The sequence below is a fragment of the Lupinus angustifolius genome, chromosome LG20, assembly GCF_001865875.1.
Source record: "Lupinus angustifolius cultivar Tanjil chromosome LG20, LupAngTanjil_v1.0, whole genome shotgun sequence".
Classification (NCBI taxonomy): domain Eukaryota; kingdom Viridiplantae; phylum Streptophyta; class Magnoliopsida; order Fabales; family Fabaceae; genus Lupinus; species Lupinus angustifolius.
The window spans coordinates 16,442,620-16,463,182 of record NC_032028.1 but is presented as its reverse complement, the minus strand read 5'-3'; the positions used below and the strand labels follow the sequence as shown (position 1 = coordinate 16,463,182).

At 43.9% G+C, this 20,563-nt stretch overlaps 1 long non-coding RNA gene across 1 annotated transcript in view; it reads right to left on the bottom strand.

Moving 5' to 3' along the window:
- LOC109335790 overlaps positions 5,440-20,563 on the bottom strand; it is a 25,288-nt gene continuing 10,164 nt past the window's right edge. Inside the window, exons 2-3 of the long non-coding RNA XR_002106255.1 lie at positions 16,415-16,423; positions 5,440-5,641 (exon numbers count right to left, since the gene is read on the bottom strand). This is a non-coding gene — a long non-coding RNA (uncharacterized LOC109335790). The remainder of the gene's footprint in view (positions 5,642-16,414; positions 16,424-20,563) is intronic.

The following is a 20,563-nucleotide window of genomic DNA, read 5'->3' as shown; positions in this document are numbered from 1 at the left end:
GAGGCGATGCCGCACTCCATATTGTAAGTGACGTTGTCTCTACCGTGTGCTTGCGGAAGGCGGACTTTGCACCTACTCGCCTCGTCGCCCATACGAGGTGCGGGTTCGTAACCCTCATAGGGTGTAAGACCTAGCTCAGAAAAAGGATTGAGATGGGAGGGATGAATGGAAGCGATAAGGTCTGAATCTCAGTGGATCGTGGTAGCAAGGCTACTCTGCAACTTACAATACCACATCGCGTATTTAAGTCGCATGCAAAGGATTCTACTCGCCGCCCAGTGCAAAATAGCGCTTAAAGGCGTCCCGTGAGGCTCGTCCATGCCGCGGGGGTCACCAACGGCACGTGCCTCTAGGGGCCGAGGCCCCCTATTGTTGGTCGGCAAGTGGGCGACGCGCACACACATCGCTTCTAGCCCGGATTCTAACTTAGAGGCGTTCAATTATAGTCCAAAACAGGGTAGCTTGACGCTACTAGCTTTTTAACCAAGCGCGGTGAACAATTGTGCGAATCAACAGTTCCTCTCGTACTAGGTTCAATTCCTATTGTGACACTGTCATCAGTAGGGTAAAACTAACCTGTCTCACGATGGTCTAAACCCACCTCACGTTCCCTATTGGTGTTCCACATCCGACTAAGGCACATCATCGGCCCCCATCCGCTTCCCTCGCGACAATTTCAAGCACTCTTTGACTCTCTTTTCAAAGTCGTTTTCATCTTTTGCTCACAGTACTTGTTCACTATCGGTCTCTCACCAGTATTTAGCTTTGTACGAAATTTACCGCCCGATTGGGGCTGCATTCCCAAACAACCCGACTCGCCGACAGTGCCTTGAGGTGCGACGGGATCCAGGCACAATAGGGCTCTAACTTGTTAGGTATCAGTGACAGAATACACCTAGAAAGGGGGTTGAATAGGTGTGGCGGAGCTCAAGTTTCGCTTTTTGAGTTTTTGCACACTTGTTGAAAAATGTTCAGTTAATCGATTAAGCACTGTTCATAATCGATTAAACACAGTAAAAAATAGAATGCAGAAAATCATGTTTAACAGCTCTTTTGCACGACAAGTTATGAGAAATCAGGGAATGATACAACAAATATTTTTACACAGAATTAGACTAGTTATAGCACAAAAACCAGTATACAAATTATCATGTTATATCATGCAACATTACAACTTGAAATGTAAAAGAGAAAGGGATAGAAAAGATTGCGCAAGGATTTTATCCTGGTTCGTTTTGCGGTCCACTGCAAAACTACATCCATGCTTCCCCTTCTGATCTTGGGAGATTTTCGTCTTCACTATAGAACACAATGTATCGTTACATACACACTTCCAATTACAAGACTCGAACAGTCCTTTCTTGGAACCCAAAGAACTTCATCACCCTTGGTTTGACCTTTCTTAAAATCGCCTCCCAAGAAAACCTTTCTTAATGCGATTCGGGCCCAGCCAAGGTATCACTCTTTATCCCAAGACCTCCAAGTCTCTATGAAGAACACCTTACCTAACCGCAACAAGGATTTTCCTAATCCTTGAATTACAATGCTCTGAGTTATGAATGAGTACTTAATACTCGGATTTTACAATAAAGATCAAAGACTAAAACCTAAGCAAGAACTCACAAGACTTCCTAGTTTAATATGAATGTACATGCATGAGGTTTATGAAATTATGTAATCATTAAAAAGTATCTCTTTTCTTTCAAGAAAATACAAGAATGATGCAAGAAAGCTTTTCAAAGAACATGCAATGTGAATATGAAACTTAAAGCCTTAGTATGATCTAATCTTTCTCCTAATGCCACGTGCAATATTTTCTCCTAGATATGACAGTGAGTAACTCGAAAATATGCAGAGAGAATAATGTAAAAATGTATGGATTCTTAGGCCACATATGCTGAGATTTCAGTTTAAATAGAAAGCTGTCTAAATTCCTAGTTAATCGATTAAGTACCCATTTAATCGATTAACGCGTTGTTGGAAATAACAGTTTTCAGTTTTTCAGTTTTCTGTTGAAACTTTGATTCTGTTAATCAATTAATACTATTCATAATCAATTAAGTTAATGGATAAACAAAATTCATAATCCATTAAACAATGTAAAATTAGCTTGTTAATGCATGGTGATATCAACTTATTAATGCATGGTGAACTACCTATATGATATATGCTCATGCAATACATGATTTCCAAATATAATACCTTTAATGCACAAAATCAATGTATTCAAATGCATGAACCTAATTATCATATATTTCTAGATGATGTCTCATTTTAGTGGATTAATTAATTTATTAAGTCTTGTGAGACTAACACCTAGGTTTACCTAACCTAGACTCAATATCTATAGCAAACATCTTAGACTTCTAAAAAGATATTAAAGAATTATAACTAAGTCTAATAAGTCACCACTTGAGTCCTTGGCATGTTGTATATTGAATAATCTTCAAGCTTGTCTTCATGTTGATCTTCATCAAAACATAGATCAATCTCCAATGGTGCACTTCACTTTCAATCTCCCTCTTTTTGGTGATGACAAACTCCATGACAGACTCCACACCAAATCTACCAAATCTTTGTCTGATGAAAAGCTTGATCATATGATCAACATTGAGAGATTAGGTTCAGGTTGTGTATTTGACTTTCAAAGTGCGCTGCTCCCCTTTCATTATTCTCCCCTTTATCTTCTCCCCCTTTTGTTACTTAGAGAAGTACTCTTGGTAAGTAGCATAATACGGATGCTCATTTGACAACCTTTCTCAACAACCTTTCTCCTTACTAACCTGTATACATCAATAACAAACAAACAACCTTTCTCCCCCTTTTGACATTATCAAAAAGAACAACTAATTAACATAGTCAAAAGTAAGAACAGATATAACAATTTATTTTGAAAAACTGTAATTGATTGATTAATTATTAGCATAATCAATAACCATTTTGAGAAGCTTAAACAAATGCACTAATTTCTGAGTCTAAAACTGAATATAGACATATTTTGCATGATATATCCATTATATAAACAGACTAGGCATGGAATGATTAAACATATATGTATGTCACTTGTTAGCACCACTTGTTAGCACTTGTTGGGGATTTTCATTTTAAAGGATATTTCAATCATTCAATTATAATACACAATTAAGACATGTTCAAGATTCACGCAAAAACAAATTTCCTTTAACATAATTGGCAAGGTTCAACATAGTTACAAAGTACTAAAAGAAAGTACAACCATAAGTCCATAACCATGAAATGTACTTGACTCAAAAATATAAACGTAAGCAACAAACCAACAAAAAATGAATTTCTGAAAAACAATTGAGCCTAGGTAATCAATTAACAAAAAATTTAATTGATTAAAATGATTTTTTTCCAAAAAGCTTGAGCTACTGGAACTCATTTAATCGATTATACTGAGGGTTAATCGATTAATGACAGAAAGTTGACAGTTTTAAGCATAATTTTAAGCTTACTAAGACATGCTAAGGGATACAACCTATAACTCTATCTAATCCAGATTTGTACAAACTTTCTAAAGCCAGAATGCATGAAAACATATAACAATTCAGCATACATGCATTTAATGACAATATGTACAATTTAGAGATTTACATGCAACTTAGCATATACTCACTTAGCATGGTATCAAGAATACAATAGACATGGCACTTTCAAACAAAATTTTGCTTTGATACAGATGTGCATGTCATAATGCCACTAGTTAAAGTATTTTAAAGCATTTCATAGCATTTACTATGATATCACATATTATGAATTTAGTATAACAATAACATATACTTTTTAGTTCAAGTGTACTCAATATCCAGAATTAATTCTGTAACCTTGTTAATAGACTTAACTTACTTACCTTTTGGTGATAGGTCAAACTTACCTTGGTCTACTCACCAACCTTGTGCCGAGAACATGTTTTGTTGATTTATCCCTTGACGCTCAAATGTCCTTTGGCACACTTACAAACACAATTCACTTGTCTCTTTCGGGTACCCACGTTATTTTGGGTCCCTTCTTGTTAGTAACTAAGGGATCTTTCCCCTTCTTTACCCAAATATATTTGCCACTTGGCACTCCAAATTTTCTAATAAAGCATGTAGTTCATGTGTGACCATGTGTACCACAATAGAAACAAGTAGTCATGTTATTATTTGACTTCTTATGCATAAGAAGTACTACATTTCTATATGGTATTTTCTTAGGTTCAGGTTTATATCCAATTCTAGATCATTTACCAACATTTCTTGTATTAGTAAGCAATGTGTTAAGGTTTTCTTGACTATATGTGAGCTTTGAAAGTTTTTTGTTTCAAAATAGAATTTTCAGCATTTAAACTCTCACAAGTATCACATATAGTTGGTTGACATAATTTAGAAGTAGAGCAATCACATGAGGCACATGCATAGATAAGATCAAGAGTTTCATTTTCAAGTTTAAGTTCATCTAATTCATTTTGAATTTCAATTATTCTATTTTCATGCTAGGAGATAACTCTTTTTCTATCAATATTTAATTTAATAATTTTCTTTAATTCCTCATGCATTTCGACATAAGCTGCATATAATTCATCGTATGGAGGAGAGTCATTAGAGAATGATGAAGTATACGACTATACCTCAATAGAATCATCTTCATCACTAGATGTGCACTTCTCATGCACTTGTGCCATAAGGCATACCTTTGTATTTTCCTCCTCTTTGGATGAGCTTGAAGTCGAATCTTTCTCGTAATCATCCCAAACAATGTATGCTCCTTTTGACTTGGACATTAGAGAGTTTCATCACTAGATGTGCACTTCTGATGCTTCATGTGGCCTGATTTTCCACACTCATAGCAAGTGAAGCCTTCTTTGGGAATCTTGCTTCTCTTGGTCGATTTCTTGGCTTCTTTCTTGAGATTCTTGATCCCTCCTTTCTTCTTGATATACCTTTTTAATTTTTCAAATAGGAGATTCAAGTCTTCATCAGAATCAGAATCTGAACTGGAATCCTTACTTTCTTGTTCTTCTTTAAATGTTGTAGCCTTGAGTGCGATTTCGTTCTTGTCTTACTCTTCATTCAGTCTCAAGCGCCCTAACTCCATTTCATGTTCTTGGAGTTTCCCAAATACAATAGCTAATGGCATGTTGTCTATGTTCTTTGATTCCATTATCACGGTTACCTTTGGTTGCCATCTCCTTTCAAGACACTGCAAAACTTTGTTAGACAAATCATCATTAGTAAAAGTTTTACCTAACCTAGACTCAATATCTATGGCAAACATCTTAGACTTCTAAAAAGATAATAAAGAATTATAACCACTGTCTAATACGTCACCACTTGAGTCCTTGGCATGTTGTATATTGAATGATCTTCAAGCTTCTCTTCATGTGTGTCTTCATCAAAACATAAATCAATCTCCAATGGTGCACTTCACTTTCATCACCCTCTCCGGCGCCCCCTTCCAGGGGACTTGGGCCTGGTCCGCCGCTGAGGACGCTTCTCCAGACTACAATTCAGACACCGAGGGCGACCGATTCTCATGGTGAGATTTTCCCGGTTTGCTCGCTGTTACTAAGGGAATCCTTGTTAGCTTCTTTTCATCCGCTTATTGATATGCTTAAACTCAGCGGGTAGCCCCGCCTGACCTTATTTTCCGTATTAGGAGGCCAACAGACCCCCATGGGTCAAAGAGTCACAAAGCTGGTGGGGGTGACACGCATGATCGGTCTCGAGCTTTAGCTCAGCCACCATCCATCATAGTGCCCTCCACCACGGACTCAGTTTTCAACCAACCATGAGACATAGCTCACGGGAAGCCAACATTCACCTTGCTTGGTGCCTAGCATGTGGACAAGGAACGGGGCAACGATGTGAAAAACCCAGGCAGGCGTGCCCTCGGCCTAATGGCATCGGGGGCAACTTGCATTCAAAGACTCGATGGTTCATAGGATACCGCAATTCACACCAAGTATCGCATTTCTCTAGGTTCTTCATTGATGCAAGAGCCGAGATATCCGTTGCCGAGAGTCTTTAGGATACGCTTGTGACAATGCCGCCCGTAGGAGCACCGTCTGCGAGCCGATGGGGGCGAACTAAACGATTCAATTTCCTTGGTGCGTTCCGCGCAAGGGTTTTGTTCACCTACGGTGTGGCGTCTCCTGACACGAGGGGGACCTAGGTTCCAAACACATCTAGCCACCCCTGAGGAGTAAAACAGATTCACGTAGTCGCACTGCTTGTGAGACTTCGACAATGATCCTTCCACATGTTCACCTAAGGAAACCTTGTTACAAATTCTCCTTCCTGTAAATGGTAATATTCAATGGACGACCCACAACATCGCTGACAGAGAACCACCCACGTCACCGCAATCTGAACACTTCACCGGATCATTCAATCGGTAGGAGCGACGGGCTGTGTGTAAAAAGGGCAGGGACGTGGTCAACGCGAGCTGATGACTCGCACTTACTAGGAATTCCTCGTTGAAGACCAACAATTTCAATGATCTATCCCCATCACGATGAAATTTCAAAGATTACCCGGGCCTCTCGGCCAAGGCTATAGTTGAATACATCAGCGTAGCGCGCGTGCGGCCCAGAACATCTAAGGGCATCACATACCTATTATTGCCTCAAACTTTCGGGGCCTAAGCGACCATAGTCCCTCTAAGAAGCTAGTTGTGGTGGGTTACCTCCACATAGCTACTTAGCAGGCTGAGGTCTCATTCGTTAACGGAATTAACCAGACAAATCGCTCCATCAACTTAGAACGGCATGGCTCCCCGATATTATGTTTAGTGTTTGTATGTGTGCAAGATTTCAAGCATTCCCTAAAGATTCACCTTATACTGCTATTAAACATATCATGAGATATTTAAAAGGAACAACTAATATGGGATTATGGTATCCTAGGGATGCCTCATTATCCTAGGTAGGGTATTCTGATTCCAATTTTTCGGGATGTAAGTTGGATCAGAATAGCACTAGTGGGACCTGTCACTTACTAGGCAGTTCCTTAGTTGTGTGGCACAGTAAAAAGCAAGCTTGTGTTGCTTTATCCACAGCCGAAGGGGAATACATTATCGCTGATGTGTATTGAGCTCAAATCATATGGATGAAGCAGCAACTTAAGAACTTTGGACTTAATCTAGAAAAGATCCCTATAAAATGTGATAATACAGGTGCCATAACCCTATCCAAGAATCTTGTTTTGCATTCGAGAACCAAGCATATAGAAATTAGACATCATTTCTTGCGTGACCATGTAAAAAAGGTGGTTATGTGCTTGAATTTGTTGAAACTACTAAGCAATTAGCTGATATTTTCACCAAACCCCTCTCACGAGATAATTTCTTGTTTGACATAATTTATCATTAGAGCAGTCGCATGAATTACATGAAAAAATTAGATCTAATGTTTCATTTTCTAGTTTCAGTTCATCTAATTCTTTTTGTAGTGTTAATATTTTTTGATCATTTAGTGGGATTACCCATTTACTATCGTCACTAATCCTAGCAAATTTCTTAAGTTCTTCATGCAGTTCGACATACGCGTCATATAAAACCTCATATGAAGGAGAATCATCCGAAGAGGATGAGGTGTAAGAATATACCTCATTATCAGCATCCTTTGTACTACCTGATCCGCAAGCCACATCTTTCTAGTCCTTAAGCATAGCTTGATGATCTACTCTTCATCTGAGGTGCTTGATGTCGTCTCCTCCTCTAGTACATCCCGGAAAATATAGGCTTTCTTCGACTTGAAGTCCCTGGGAGTGCTCTTTTCTGAATCAACCTTCTTTAGGTAAGTGGGACATTGAAATCTCATCTGTCCCGGCCTACCACATTCATGGCAAGTGAAGCTATCATTATTCTTGACTTTTCTTGTTGATTCCCACGCCTCTTTTTTCTGGAAATGTTTGAAACCTCCTTTTTTCTTTAAGAATTTCCCAAACTTTTGTACGAGAAGGTTTAACGTTTCATCGTCAATGTCAGAGTCAGAGTCAGCATCATCTATCTCTTCTGTACGTTGTGATGTTGTTTCTTTGAGATATATGCCTTTCTTTTTGCGGTCTGACTCTTCGTGTATGGTCAGGCGTCCAAGCTCCATCTCGTGCTCTTGAAGCTTTCCCAAAAATGTCGCTAAAGGCATGGAATCAAGGTCCTTAGATTCCATGATAGCCGTTAGTTTAGGTTGCCATCTCTTGTCAAGACAGCGTAAAACTTTTATAGTAAGTTCTCGTTTGGTAAAAAGTTTATCTAGGACAACTAGATGATTTACAATAGGAGTGAATCATTTTTGCATATCGCTGATAGATTCACATGGTAATATACGAAATAATTTGTATTCATGTGTCAGTGCATTCAGCCTGGCACGCTTGACCTCGCTAGTGTCCTCGTGTGTCACTTGTAAAGTGTCTGACATCTCCTTGGCACTTTGACACAGAGATACCCAAAAGAACTCATTATATGATAGGCCTGATGTGATTATGTTCTTAGCGCGTAGGTTGCACTAAACCTTTTTGCGCTCCTCATCGGTCCACAAACTTTTAGGTTTTTCTTTCGGTTCGTCATCCACTAAGTGTAGTGGGACGAAGGGCCCGTTGATTACGGATTCCCAAATATCCGAATCATTGGCCTCAATAAAAATTTCCATCCTGACTTTCCAGTAGGCGTATCTCTCGCTACTGAATACGGGAGGGCGGTTAATGGATGCACCATCACTGCCAAAGGGGTTGGTGGAACCCATTTAATTCCCTTAGTATCATGTGTATGCAATTGAGCTAGCACATCGTACCAGCTCTGATACCACTTGTTAGGTATCAGTGGTCTAGACACACTTAGAAGGGGGGTTGAATAGGTGTAGCGGTTATCAATTACCGCTTTACGCACCAAAAACCCAGTTTTGGAGAACAACCCATGTAATCGATTAACCAGGGGGCTTAATCGATTAAAACGTATCAGAGACATAATTGGAAGATTGGCTTCTTGCACAGCAAGTTACCAACAAACAAGCATAGAGACAACCTATATTTTTATGCACAATTAACAAAGATATGGCACAGTAGCAGTATGCAAAATATCAGCTTAATTCACGAATTAAAACAACTTGAATTATAAAAGAGATTGAGAGAGAACAGCTTGCACAATAGGATTTTTATCGTGGTTCGTTTGCGGGTCCACTTGCAAACTACATCCATGCCTCCCCTTCTAATCTTGGGAGATTTCTCTTCACTATATTGAAAGCATTGTATTGTTACATACACCAATTCAATTACAAGACTCTAGACGCTTCTTTCTTGAATTCCAAGAACCTCTAACCTTGGTTTGACTATCCCTATCGCCCAAGAAAACGTTTCTCACGATCCAGCCCCAACCAAGATTCTCGCTCTAAATTCAAGACCTCCAAGCCTTGGTGAAGATTCACTAAATCTCAATGGTGGTAAGACACCTAGAGACAAAACCTAATGTAAAAAATAGTATACAAAAACAGAGTTTAACTAAGCACTAATATGCTCAATTTACAACAACGAAAACTCAATGATTAACCCACACTCAAGTAACACAAGCCATCATGAATATATGCGAGTTAATACAAAATACAGATAATGCAGAATCTTTCTCCAAAATCTCTAAACAAAATGCACGAACATGTAAGAAAGTATGAATGAGATTTAGCACATTAAAACTATATGCAATACATCATGGACAATATCAACTAAGCATGTTAATCTCTCTTTCTCACCCATGCATCTCTCTTCTGCCTATATGATGCAGTAAAATATGGAAAAAATATACTCTCTAATAATTTCTAACAATGATATGCAATGCTGCATGTTTCTGCAATTTAACACAATTTATACAAAAGGGTCTCACAAACAACAAATACGCCTAGGTGTGCACATATTTCCCAAGGTGCGCACATATTTCCGTGGGACAAGCCTACACCGTGCAGCATTGTTGCATGCCTCTTACACCACCGCACCTTGAATTCAACCATGAAAACCAGCCGCCAACACATTACTTCCGGATGATTGGGCTTGCACCCCTTCGTGCTGCAGTTTTGCCCCTAAGGGCTTCACCCAGCACCACATCCTTCCGTGCAAAACTTCTCACACAAGAAGCCTCAGAACATCCGTGGGATGCCGTAACTACCAACTCCGCACCATGGGACCAATCTAGCACCTCAACAACCAACACATTTCTGAGGGACAAGCCTACCCAAGGCACATTGTTTCTAGCGTCACCAACGACTACACCTTGATTTCAACTGTGCCAACCAACCTGCAACTCACTTCCAGATGATTGGACATGCGCCCCTACTTGCTACGGCTATGCCCCTGAAGGCTTTACCTAACACCACATCCTTCCATGCAGAAAGGGTCACACTAGAGGCCTCGACACACTCGCCACCCGCAATTACCCAACCCGTCACCGAGTCACCAAACCGGAACCTTGACAAGTGAGACGGGCGCATCAAGAATTTCGAGTCGGACCGTGAGGGAAAGTCCAAACCCTTAATGCATCTCAAATGAGTCCTAGGTGCCGGATATGTTCAACACAATGCACACATTTTTATGAACGACCAGCCTGCACCTGGCCACGTACGACCGAGATTCAGCAAGGAAGATGACTCGATCGAATTGCCCACATCGCCATGGACAAAGCACCACCATGCTTGGGGAAGCTTGATGGGGTGTTAGGGGGAGCCCGATAGCAAGCCATCCTGACTGATCAAGGTGTATGGGCAGGCAGGCAGCTGCCCCCCTATAGTAGGCTAGTATGCAAAAACTCACTCTACACCACCAGACATCCTTTTCTCTGGGAAGACATACTGGGTATTTTGAGGCTAGAGTTCGAATTTTGCTATGATGTTTTGCACACGTGCTTATAAGATTGGAAGCTAGTGGTCCAAGAAGTTTCATGACTTTTCTCCAAGCCGATAAATTTTCGTAATTTTTCTATGCGGCGAGCATTACATAATTCCCAAAAATTAGAAAATGAGTGTGTACCATGTTTTTTGAGCTGTTCTTTTGCAGGAATGCTTGGAATATCATACCTAAACATTTCCCAAGTTACACCCATGTAACATCGAGGCATTTACCTCAAATGATTTTCCACCGAAGTACGGCACACACCATGGTGCCATGATGGGCAACATCGCCTAGGAGTTGAATTCTGACTTGAGACTTTGCAGGAAACCATGGCAAAACAATTTCGGGTTCCCCTCCAAATATGGAGGCATTTCATGAAGGGTCGACGTCTTATGATACATTCACCGAAATAGGGAATGCGACTGAAGCAAGAATCTCATGCGAGGCACGGGTCACTTTCACCAACCACTCGAAACATGTGTCGTCACTTTCACCTACGACTCGAAACATGTGTCGTCACTTTCACCTGCCACTTGAAAGTGTGTATGGCACATGTCTATTTCACCTCCGCAACCCTCATTAGGTGTATGAACTAGAATTTAAAAAGTTGGAGGCTGGTGGCACAAAACAAGGTGATAGGAGAAAAATCAAAGTGGGTCATAACAGCAAGTCCACTCTGCCTCTTCCGAATTGCCCTGATATTTAAGTCACTGAAAAGACTCTTCGAGCGCCAAGTAGAGAATGGTGTTGCAAGGCATCCCACATAAATCTCCCAACCAGGGAAGATCACAAACCGAACGAGACATTGTCGGTCAAAGCCCCCTGCTGCTTCTTAGTGGTGGGCCACTCTAGAACTTTCGTGAAGGCATCACCTAATCCTTTGGTGCACAACAGGTCACACGAGACGCCTGGGCACATCCTCAAGATGTCTGCATGTACCTAGCTCGCCACCATGTCACCGATCCAGACCATCACCTGACCATAGTTTAGTGAGGCACGAGCCCCGACACCGCACATTTTAGCTTGGGTCACACACGACCCCACCGGGACTTCAAAACATGCAATCCCAGCCACAACACACTTCTGGACGATTGGCCTTGGGCCCCTTCGTGTTGCAGCTGTGCCCCTTAAGGCTTCATCCAACACGACATCCTTCCGTGCAAAACGGGTCACGCTAGAAGCCTCAAGATGTCTGCATGATGGATGCAATTAACCAACTCGACCTTGTGTGACCAAATCAGCACGTCAACGGACCACGCTTTCCCGAGGGATGAGCCTACATAAGCAGCATTCTTTGCTTGAGTCATACACGACTGCACCTTGACCTCAACCATGCAAACCCGCCAACAACACACTTCGGGATGATTGGACTTGCGCCCCTTTGTGCTGCGGATCTGCCCCTAAGGGCTTCACCCAATATCATATCCTTCCGTGCACAACAGGACATACAAGAAGCCTCGGCAAGTCGGACGGAAGCCCACAACTACCCAACCAGGACCGTGTGACCAAACCAAACCTTAACACCACACACTGTTCCATAGGATAGGCCTACACGAGACACTTTGTTGCATGAGACATAAATGGCCACACCGTGACTAAAAAAATGCCAACCCGCCCATAACACACTTTTGGATGACTGGACTTGTGCCCCTTCGTGCTTCGGTTGTGCCACTAAAGGCATCACCTAACACCACATCCTTCCGTGCAGAACGTGCAACACTAGAATCCTCGGCACGTCCAATCGATGCCCGTAACCATCCAACTCGGCACTGTGTGATGAAGTCGGAACCACGGCAAGAGGGACTCACACATCAAGAAATTCGAGTACGTTCACGAGGAACAGTCCAAGCCCATGATGCATCCCCAATAAGTCCTACGTGCCAAACAACACCATGCCAAAGCACCAACCTACACCTGGCCACGTGCGATCGGTATTCGACATGGAAGATGACTTAGTCGAATTGCCCACAATGCCAAGGAAAAAAGCACCAACATGCTTGGGATAGGTTGCTGGAGCGTTCAGGGGGAGCCCCATGGCGAACCATCCTAACCAACCAAGGTGCATGGGCAGGTAGGCAGCTTGCCCCCCCATAGTAGGCGAATATGCAAAAGCTCACTCTTCACCACCGGACATCCTTTTTTCTGGGAAGACATATTGGTTTTTTAGGCTAGAGGTCGAATTTTGCCCTGATATTTTGCACACGTGATTATAAGAATGGGAGCTAGTGGTCCATGAAGTTTCACGATTTGTCTCCAAGCTGATAATGTTTCATAATTTTTCTAAGCGACGAGCTTTACATAATTCTAGAAAATTAGGTAACGAGTGTGTACCATGTTTTTTGAGCTGTTCTTTTGCAGGAATGCTAGGAGCATTTTTCCTAAACATTTCCCAAAGTAACACCCATGTAACATCGAGGCATTTACCTCAAATGATTTTCCTCCGAACTGTGGGACACACGGTGGTGCCGTGATGGACAACATCGCCTGGGGGTTGAATTCTTATGTGAAACTTAGGTGGCAACCATGGCTAAAAAATTACGGGTTCTCCTTCAAATATGGAAGTTGGCGTCTTACGATGCTTTCACCGAAATAGGGAATGCGAGAGAAGCAAGAATCTCACACGAGGCATAAGCCATGGCATGGGTCACTTTCACCCAGCACTCGGACCATGTGCCATGGCATGGGTCACTTTCACCTAGCACTCGGAACGTATGCCACGGACTGAGTCACTTTCACCTAACACTAGGAACGTGTGCCACAGAATGGGTCACTTTCACCTAACACTCATAAAAAGTGTGTAATGGCCTCAATTTCACCTAGTAGCACTCAGACACATGTGTCTTGGCCTCTATTTCACCTTGCACTCAGGATCACGCACAAGGACCTACACCATGCACAAAGCACCCCAACCACCGGATACCTTGAACAACACACAAGGCACAATGGGGCATGGCCAGAGGCAATGCTGGACTCCAATTGTAAGTGACGTTGTCTCTACCGTGTTCTTGTGGAAGGTGGACTTTGCACATACTCGCCTCGTCGCCCATACGAGGTGCAGGTTTGTAACCCTCATAGGGTGTACGACCTAGCTCGAAAAAAGGTTTGAGATGGGAGATACGAATTGAAGCGACAAGGGCTGAATCTCAATGGATCGTGGCAGTGGGGAATAGCGCTTCTAGGCGTCCTGCGAGACTCGTCCACCCTGAGGGGGTCATCAACGACACGTGCCTCTGGGGGGCCGAGGCCCCCTACTTCTGGTTGGCAAACGGGCGACGGGCATAGACATCGCTTCTAGACCGAATTTTGACTTAGAGGCGTTCCATCATAATCCAATGCATGATAGCTTCACGCCACTGGCTTTTCAACTAAGCGCGATGACCAATTGTGCGAATCAACAATTCCTCTCGTACTAGGTTGAATTACTATTGCGACACTGTCATCAGTAAGGTAAAACTAACCTATCTCACGATGGTCTAAACCCAGCTCACGTTCCCTATTGGTTGGTGAACAATCCAACACTTGGTGAATTCTACTTCACAATGATAGGTAGAGCCGACATCGAAGGATCAAAAAGCAACATCACTATGAACGCCTAGATGCCACAAGCCAATTATCCTTGTGGTAACTTTTCTGACACCTCTATCTTCAAATTCCAAAGGACTAAAGGATCGATAGGCCACGCTTTCACGGTTCGTATTTGTATTGGAAATCAAAATCAAACGAGCTTTTACCCTTTTATGCCACGCGAGATTTCTGTTCTCGTTGAGCTCATCTTAGGACACCTGTGTTATATTTTAATAGATGTGCCACCCCAGCTAAACTCCCCACCTAACAATGTCTTCCGTCCGGATCGACCAATCAAGGCCGACCTTGGGTCCAAAAGTAGTGGTATTTCACTTCCGCTGTTTCCAGCTCCCACTTATCCTACACCTCTCAAGTCATCTCACAAAGTCGGACTAGAGTCAAGCTCAACATGGTCTTCTTTCGCTGCTAATTCCACCAAGCTCGTTCCCTTGGTTGTGGTTTCGTTGGATAGTAGACAAGGACAATTGGAATCTCGTTAATCCATTCATGTGCGTCACTAATTGGATGACGAGGCATTTGGCTACCTTAAGAGAGTGATAGTTATTCTTGCCGTTTACCTGAACTTGGTTGAATTTCTTCACTTTTATATTCAGAGCACTAGGCAGAAATCACATTACGTCAACATCCGCAGGGACCATCACAATGCTTTGTTTTAATTAAACAGTCGGATTCCCCTTGTCTATACCAGTTCTGAGTCGACTGTTCGACACTTGGGGAAGAGGCCCCAAAGGGCTTGTTCCCAATCTGTCCCCCGACCGGCATGGGCGACCCGTCTCGCCATGATAGCAGCTCGAGCAGTCCACCGACAGCCAATGGGTTCGGGACTTGGACCCCTATGCCTAGCCCTTAGAGCCAATTCTTTTCCCAAGGTTATGAATCCATTTTGCTGACTTCCCTTGCCTACATTGTTCCATTGACCAGAGCTTGTTCACCTTGGAGACCTATTGCGGTTAGGAGTACGTCCGGGCGTGGGAGGCACAAAAAAACACATGACATGCAGTGCTCTTCCAGTAGTTGGACCCTACCTCTGGCTGAGCCGTTTCCAGGATGGGCATGATGTTAAACAGTAAAGATAACTCTTTCCGGGGTCCCCGCCGACGTCTTCGGACTTCCTAACGTTGCCATCAGCCGCCACGTCCCGGTTCAGGAATTTTTACCCAATTCCCTTTCGAAGTGCACACTTAGAGCGCTATCAGACGGGCTTCCCCCGTCCCTTAGAAATGACTAACCCATGTGCAAGTGGCGTTTACATGGAACATTTCCCCTGTTAGGCCTTCAAAGTTATCATTTGAATATTTGCTACTACCACTAAGATCTGCACAAACGACCGCTACGCCCAGGTATAGGTTGCGCGCTTTAGCGCATCCATTTTCGGGGCTAATTGATTCGACAGGTGCGTTGTTACACACTCCTTAGTGGATTTCGACTTCCAAGACCACTGTCCTGCTATCTTAATCGACCAACACCCTTTGTGGGGTCTAGGTTAGCGCGTAGTTGGGAACCGTAACCCAGCTTCTGGTTCCTCCCGCATCGCCAGTTCTGCTTACCAAAACTGGCCCATTTGGAGCTCTCGATTCTTTGGCATAGCTCAACAAAGAAACCACACCGTCTTACCTAATTAAAGTTTGAGAATAGGTCAAGGGCGTTGCGCCCCTGATGCCTCTAATCATTGGCTTTACCCGATAGAACTCGCCCGTGGGCTCCAACTATGCTGAGGGAAACTTCAGAGCGAACCAACTACTAGACGGTTCGATTAGTCTTTCGCCCTTATAACCAAGTTAGACGAACGATTTGCACGTCAATATCACTGCAGGCCTCCATTGGCTTCACCCACTCAGGCATAGTTCACCATCTTTCGGGTCCCGACAGGTATGCTCTCACTCGAACCCTTCATAGAAGATCAGGGACGGTCGGCGCTGCAACCCACAAGGGGATCCCACCAGTGGGTAGCCTCGCCTGACCTGAGGTTCCTATATTAGTAGGCCAATAGACCCCCATGGGTCAAAGAGTCGCAAAGCTGATGGTGGTGACACACACGATCGGTCTCGAGCTTTAGCTCAGCCATCATCCATCACGGCGTCCTCCAGTGCGGACTCAGTTTTCAACCAACCGTGAGACATTGCTCAAGGGAAGCCAACATTCGCCCCGCTTGGTGCCTAGCACGTGGCCAAGGCACATGGCAATGATGTGCAACACCATTACAGGCGTGCCCTGGGCCTAATGGCTTCAGGCGTAACTGGCGTTCCTAGACTCGATGGTTCACGGGATTCAGCAATTCACACCAAGTATCACATTTTGCTACATTCTTCATCGTTGCAAGAGTCGAGATATCCGTTGCCGAGAGTCTTTAGGATAAGCGTCTAGCACCGTCTCCGGGTTGACGAGGGCAAACTAAACGATTTCAATTTTCTTGGCGCGTTCTGCATCGGGGATTTGATATTAGGCCAGGAGAACACCGCAGAGGGTGTGGCGCCTCCTGAAACGAGGGGGACCGCGGTGCCAAACACCTCTAGCCACCACTAAGGAGTAAAAAAGATTCTCGGGGTCGCACTGCTTGTGAGGCTTCAACAATGATCCTTCCTCAGGTTCACCTACAGAAACCTTGTTACGACTTCTCCTTCCTCAAAATGATAAGGTTCAGTGGACTTCTCACAATGTCGCTGGCGACGGACCGCCTATGTCACCGTAATCCGAACACTTCACCGGACACTTCAATCGGTAGGAGCGATGGGCGGTGTGCACAAAGGGCAGGGACATAGTCAACGCGAGATGATGACTCGCGCTTAAGATGAATGGGAAGGGACATCGCCGTAATCCGAACGTTTCACCGGACCATTCTGATTATGAAATATGATTGCCCCCGACTGTCCCTGTTAATCATTACTCCGATCCCGAAGGCAATAGGATCAAAATCCTTTGGTGTTATCCTATGCTAATGTATCTAGAGCGTAGGCTTGCTTTGAGCACTCTAATCTCTTCAAAGTAACAATACCGGAGGCACGAACCGACCAGTTAAGGCCAGGAGTGCATCACCGGTAGAAGGGACGAGACGACCGGTGCAGACCAATGGGGGACCGATCGACCCAACCAAAGGGCCAAGTAGAAGCTTTTTAACTACAACAATTTAAATATACGCTATTGGAGCTGGAATTACCACGACTGTTGGCACCAGACTTGCACTCGAATGGATCCTCGTTAAGGGATTTAGATTGTACTCATTCCAATTACCATGCTCAATGAGCCCGATAGTGTTATTTATTGTCACTACCTCCCCGTGTTAGGATTGGGTAATTTGCACGCCTGCTGCCTTCCTTGGATGTGGTACCCGTTTCTCAGGCTCCCTCTCCAGAATTGAATCCTAATTCTTCGTCACCTGTGACCACCATGGCAGGCCATTATCCTACCATCGGAAGTTGATAGGGCAGAAATTTGAATGATGCGTCGCCGGCACAAAGGCTGTGTGATCCGACGAGTTATCATGAATCATCAAAACAACAGGCAGATCCTCCATCGACCATTTATCTAATAAATGTAACCCTTCCAGAAGTCGGGGTTTGTTGCACATATTACCTCTAGAATTACTACGGTTATTCGAGTAGTAGATACTATCAATTGGAGCCAGACAACACAAACATCCCAATTGCCACTCACGAGCCCTCCCATTAGACAGACTCGACGATACCATATGAACCACTCCCGGTAATGCCAATGACAAGCAAATGGAAACACATGGTGCCGCCAGATCCGCTACGTCGGGTGCGAACAGAAAAGGTAACCACCAAAATCGATAGGGACCAAGGTTCAAAGTTTATCCGACTGCCAATTCCTCCCACAATGCACTTCCGACAAACATGCTCATCTCTCTATGTGCTGCAGCTCAGCCCTTAGGGCATCATCTCACACTATGTCCTTTCATGGCGAAAAGGGTCTCACAAGCAACATATAAGCCTAAGTGCGCACATATTTCCCGAGATGCACACATATTTCCGTGGGACAAGCCTACACCACTTACCATTGTTGCATGCGTCTTACACCACCGCACCTTGACTTCAACCATGAAAACCAGCCGCAAACACACTACTTCTGGATGATTGGGCTTATGCCCTTTCGTGCTGTAGCTGTGCCCCTAAGGGCTTCACCTAGCATCACATCCTTCTATGAAGGACTGGTTACACTAGAAGCCTCAGAACGTCCGTGGGATGTCGAACTACCAACTGCGCACTGTGGGATCAATCCAGCACCTCAAATGCCGACACATTTCCGAGGGATAAGCCTACCTAAGGCACATTGTTTCTAGCATCACAGACGACTGCACCTTGACTTCAACTGTGTAAACTAGCCCGCAACATACTTCCGGATAATTGGACTTGCGCCCCTTCGTGCTGCGGCTATGCCCCTGAAGGCTTCACTTAACACCACATCCTTCCATGTAGACAGACGCATCAAGAATTTCGAGTCGGACCGTGAGGCAAAAGCCAAGCCCATGATGCATCGCAAACTAGTCCTAGGTGTCGGATATGTTCGATAGGATGCACACATTTTTCCGAACGACCAGCCTGCACCTGGCCACGTACGAATGGGATTCGATATGGAAGATGACTCGGTTGAATTGCCCATGGAGAAATGCACCAGCATGGGCAGGCAGGCAGCTGCGCCCCTATAGTAGGCAAATATGCAAAAACCCACTCTGCACCACCGGACATCGTTTTCTCTAGGAAGACATACTGGGTTTTTTAAGGCTAGTGGTCGAATTTTTCCTTGATTGTTTGCACACTTGCTTATAAGAATGGGAGCTAGTGGTCCATGAATTTTAACGATTTTTCTCCAAGCCAATATTTTTTCGTAATTTTTCTGAGCAGCGAGCATTACATAGTTCCCGAAAATTAGAAAATGAGTGTGTACCATGTTTTTTGAGCTGTTCATTTGCACGATTGCTTGGAATATTATTCCTAAACGTTTCCCAAAGTTATTCCCATATAACATCTTGGCATTTACCTCAAATGATTTTCTACCAAAGTGCAACACACGCCATGGTACCATGACGACCAATATCGCCTAGGAGTTGAATTCTGACTTCAGACTTTGCAAGCAACCATGGGAAAAAACTTTTGGGTTCCCCTCCATATATGGAGGCATTTCATGAAGGGGTCGGTGTCTTACGATGCATTCACCGAAATATGTTATGCGACTGAAGCAAGAATCTCATGTAAGGCACAGGTCACTATCACCAACCACTCGGAACATATGTCGTCACTTTCACCTACCACTCGGAAAGTGTGCATGACACGGGTCTATTTCACCTACCACTCGAACAGTGTGAATGGCGTGGGTCTATTTCACCTACCACACGAACAAGGGACTATGTGTCCATCGTGGATTTTCATTGCACCAATTCAGCTAATCACACACATGAGTTACTACTCCGCAACCCTCAATGGGTGTACGAACTAGAACTTAAAAAGTTGGAGGCTGGTGGCACAAAACAAGGCCACAGGAGAAAAATCAAAGTGGATCGTAATAGCAAGTCCACTTTGCAAGTTCCAAAGTGCCTTGCTATTTAAGTCACCGAAAAGACTCTTGGAGTGCCAAGTAGAGAATGGTGCTGCAAGGCATCCCACATAAATCTCCCAACCATGGCAGATCACAAACTGAACAAGACATTGTGGGGCATAAGCCCCCTTCTTCTTTTTAGTGGTGGGCCACTCAAGTCCTTTCGTGAAGGCATCACCTAATCCTTTGGTGCACAACGAGTCACACGAGAAGCCTGGACACGTCCACAGGATGCCCGCATGTATATACATTGTTGTTGTGTCATCGATCCAGATCATCACTAAACCACAGTTTAGCAAGGCATGAGCCGAGAGACCGCATGTTGTAGCTTGGGTCACACACGACCCCACCGAGACTTCAAAACATGCAAACCCAACCACAACACACTTTCGGACAATTCCACAAATGCCCCTTCGTTCTTCGGCTGTGCCCCTTAAGGCTTCACCCAACACGACATCCTTCTGTGCAGAACGGGTCACACTAGAAGCCTCAGAATGTCCGCATGACGGACGCAACTAACCAACTCGGCATTGTGCGACCAACAAGCACATTAACGGACC